The sequence below is a fragment of the Microtus ochrogaster genome, chromosome 10, assembly GCF_000317375.1.
Source record: "Microtus ochrogaster isolate Prairie Vole_2 chromosome 10, MicOch1.0, whole genome shotgun sequence".
Lineage (NCBI taxonomy): Eukaryota > Metazoa > Chordata > Mammalia > Rodentia > Cricetidae > Microtus > Microtus ochrogaster.
The window spans coordinates 43,349,372-43,353,333 of NC_022016.1; the positions used below are offsets into that span (position 1 = coordinate 43,349,372).

General features: G+C 49.6%; 1 protein-coding gene across 1 annotated transcript in view; it reads left to right on the forward strand.

Annotated features, from left to right (window-relative positions):
- The first annotated feature begins 15 nt into the window (after positions 1-15).
- Positions 16-3,962, forward strand: part of Spen (spen family transcriptional repressor) — an 87,584-nt gene continuing 83,637 nt past the window's right edge. Inside the window, exon 1 of the mRNA XM_026782082.1 lies at positions 16-191. The gene's annotated coding sequence lies outside the window, so the exon portion shown is untranslated. The remainder of the gene's footprint in view (positions 192-3,962) is intronic.

The following is a 3,962-nucleotide window of genomic DNA, read 5'->3' on the forward strand; positions in this document are numbered from 1 at the left end:
ACCGCGCCCCTCCCCTCGCCCCCGGGCCGCGCGAAATGGCGGCCGCGCCACAAAATGGCAGCCGGCTAGGCGGGCGGGCGGCGGAGTGGAGACACCAGTAGCCGGTCACAGCCCGGTGTCCGCGGTCCCCTCTCCCGAGTTTGGGGGATTCCCGTGTGAAGACAAGTGGAGCGGCCTGGCAGGAAACCCACGTGAGCGGAGTTATGGACGGCGGGGTACGGGGTCCCCTGGACCGCCATCGCCTCCGCCCCGAATGCCGAGCCCCCGCCTCCACTTTGCAAACGTCCCTGTTGTTCCGCGTCCTCCAGCCCCGTCCCTGGCTCCAGCCGGGAGCGCTTGCCGGGCCGGGCGGGTCCAGTTAGGCGCGGCTGCTGTCCCCGGGTGTCCTCCCTGGGGGCGAGTGTGGCGTCGGCCTCGGGCTTAGGCCGGTGGCCGTGTACTTTGGAGTTTTCCGCTGTCCCCTCTCAAGAGAAAAAAAGAAAGGTCGCAGCCCCATCCCCCAGTTTCCCTTTGTGTCCGTCTTTCCAGAAACTTCTCAGGGCAACTCAGCAAAAAGGCACCGGCTCCGGGGCCCTTCCCCCACCATCCCCTCCCCCCCATCTAGCGCACGCGCGTGGCGTCTGGCAGCGGCCGTGGCGCGCGCTCGCGGGACTGTGAGATACGTGCGTGCACGCGCCGCGCTCGACTGTGCGGGGGAGTGGGGGGCGGTTCTCTCTCCCAATGGACAGGTCCCCCCCGCCCCCACGGTTCCTTCCTCGAGTCGCGCAAGCGCATTCGGGAAACCTCGCGTTCCTGGAGGGAGGGGGATGTGGGGGGGACGGGTGCCGGCCTTTCCGCGCGCCTGCGCAGTCCGACCGCGTGCTCCCCCCCCTTCCTTGCTGGTGGTGGCCTCTTGTATGAGAAGTGCGTTTGGGGACCTCCCTGGTCCTGTCCTTTTCTCAATCCTCAGTCGTCCGTGCGGTCCGAGTCGCGAACTGGAGGAAGGCTAAACAAAGCCCAGGCACTGGGATCGGATCGCGTCTCCTTGGTTTCTCACCCACACGCTCCTGTGTCGTGTTTGAGAGGTTCCCAATGGATTGGGTGACCCCGGAGGCCCGGATTTCACCCGATCGGTCTTCCTCGGGCGCCCTTTGTCGGCCGCGTGTGCAGGCGAGGCCCCCGGCTGCTCGCGTTGCAGTAGCCATAGTGATCGCATTCCTCTTCACTAGGAGTGTAGTGGAAATTTTGTCACTACCGTGGGTTCTCAGAGAAAAATTAAAAAAGCCTAAGCAACCAAAAACCCCACTTGTCATGGAATCCACGTGCCTCCAATCCCAAACTTGCAGTACAGCCGGAGAAATTGCCTCCCCGGATTATCGGCCTGGGACGTCGCCGAGATCCGTGTTCAAGCACACTGTGAGCCGGAGAGACTTGGTGAAGCACCCTGGCCGTGACAGACCCACATCGAGAAGTCCCCAGTGTGCCTCTGCCTTGCTGCTTCCCCCGGAGACGGGTGGGGGTGGCGGCGAATCAGTCTGCAGGTGTAAGAGCGCCATTGACCTCCATGAGGTCAGCAGACATGACTCTGGGCGGAGCCGGATCTGCCTTCCCGGTGGGAACCGGGAGCTGGTGACCTGTTCCTGGAGAAACATTAGTGTAGCAGGCGGATCTAGAGGAGGTAGAATTCTAACTAGGCTGTAATACACGGGTTGGATGTGACCCCTGGGTCACATATTCTGTAAATTCGGAGAATTCCTGTTGCATATTACGTGAACAGGAATTATCGTATTTAATAAGTACTTTCACATCACACTTCCTCCAAAGTGGAAAAGGGAGCAAATACTGAGGTTTTTTTGTTGTTGTTGTTGTTTGGTTGGTGTTGTTTTTTTTTTTTCGAGACAGGTTTTCCCAGTAGCTATGCAGTCTATTCTGTAACTCACTCTTGTAAATCAGGCTGGCCTCGAACTCAAAGAAATCCGCCTGCCTCTGCCTCGCATGTGCTAGGATTATAAGGCGTGCACCACCAGCGCCTGGCCCTGTTTTGTTTTCTGAGAGAGAATCTTAGCATACAGCTCTGCTGGTTTAAAGCTCAGCTCTGTAAACCAGGCTGGTCTCATTGCTAGATTTGCATGCCTCTGCTTCCCAAGTGCTGAAACTAAGGGTGTGAGCCACCAAACTTATCTTAAATTTTCTTTAAGGTGAGCGTTATGACTAGCAAAGGTATTCTTTAATGCCGCACTCTTAGGATGAATTTTTTTAAAAAATCTTTTAAAGGCCTGTTTTTGTGAGTTAAAATTTAGATGTGTGGAGGTGGGAAAACCACGTTTTATTTAGTACCTTTTTCTCGGTAAAATCTTTAGTGATGACTCTTACTGGCTCTATTTTCTTTTTTAAAAGTATTTTAAAATTCATCTAGGCTCTTCAAAGAAAGTTACCTTGAGGCATCCTCCCTTTTCAAAGTATTTTCTAAATATAAGTTAGACGGTTCCCAGAAATTTTGAGGCATACGGCATGAAAAAAGTTATGTCTGAGTATTTTCTACGAAAATTCATACATTTGGGTCCCAGGAGATGGCTTAACAGAATGAGTGCTTGCTGTTCAAGCAAGACCACCTGAGTGTGAATCTCTAACACCCAGGTAAAAAGCCATTCATTCTTGCACAGCAGGAATACATTGCACTTTTTCCCCCTGAGATTGAGTCTCATGGAGCCCATGCTGGCTTTGGATTTGAGGCTGATGCTAAATCGCAAATGTTGAATTTAAGTGGAAGCAATTTAAAAACAAACTTTTTTCTTCTTTCTCTTTCTCTCTCTCACCCTTTAATCTTGACATAGGTTCCCCCAGACTGTAGCCCCAGAATGACTGAAACTCCTGATCCCTGCTTCATTAGTGGTGGAATTACAGCATGAGCCCATATGCCCAGTTTAAAACCCACTCAGACTGAAGACATTAATCCTCCTTCGTTTGCACTCTTCAAACTAGAGCAGTCTTCTAAGGGGAGCAATCAAGGAGATGAAGAACTAAATCTTTGGAAAACTTTAATTCATATATGATGAGCAGCTAACCACATTTTATTTGGTATTTTGGTTTCTAATATTCTATCAAGTACACTTGGATACTCTTCTCTGAATTAGTCAAAAGTCAGAATTTGTATTACTCATTCTGCATACTTCCTGATTGCTTAGAAGTTACAATTTCCTTGAGCTAGGGTATTGGATAATGTAATATCATTTACGACAGTTTCCTTTTTTGTTGTTGTTGTTGGTGTTCTGTTTTTTTGTTTGTTTCTATTTTTCCAGAAAGGGTTTTGTGCTTCTGCCTTCTGAGAGTGCTTACCACCACTGCCAAGGCTTCCTTATTGTTTTTTAAATGACGATTAACACTGCACTTGAGTTTTTAAAGGATAAATGAGGCCGCATGGTGTCAAATGCCATTAATCCCAGCATCAGCAGAGGCAAGCATAGGGAGTCTAGGCCAGCTCAAACAAACCAAATGATCTATGAATATATGCTAATAACATTAACACTTTGTTCATATGGGATTTCTTGTATATGTTGATTTATTGTAGTCAGGTATTTTTTTTTTTTTTTTTTTTGGATTTTTGTTCAGGGGAAGCTAGCTCTGTAGACCAGGCTGGTCTCGAACTCACAGAGATCCGCCTGTCTCTGCCTCCGGAGTGCTGGGATTAAAGGCGTGCGCCGCCCCCCCCTATTGTAGTCAAGTATTAACATTTCAGAGGAACCCTTGATTGATTAAGATGCTGACTTCCAGAAGTCATTGAACTGGACTGGTGGTGCAGCTCAAGTGGTGTGCATGGAGCTCGGGGTTCGCTCCCAGCACAACAGTACAAAACTAATGACCCCAAAGGAACTTTGTTAGGACTTTTTCTTTCCAATTATGAAAATGAAGAGAAGTTAAGAAAATACAGAGGAATTTTTATTTGCTTTTTTATTTATTGGTTTTTCGAGACAGGATTTCTTTGT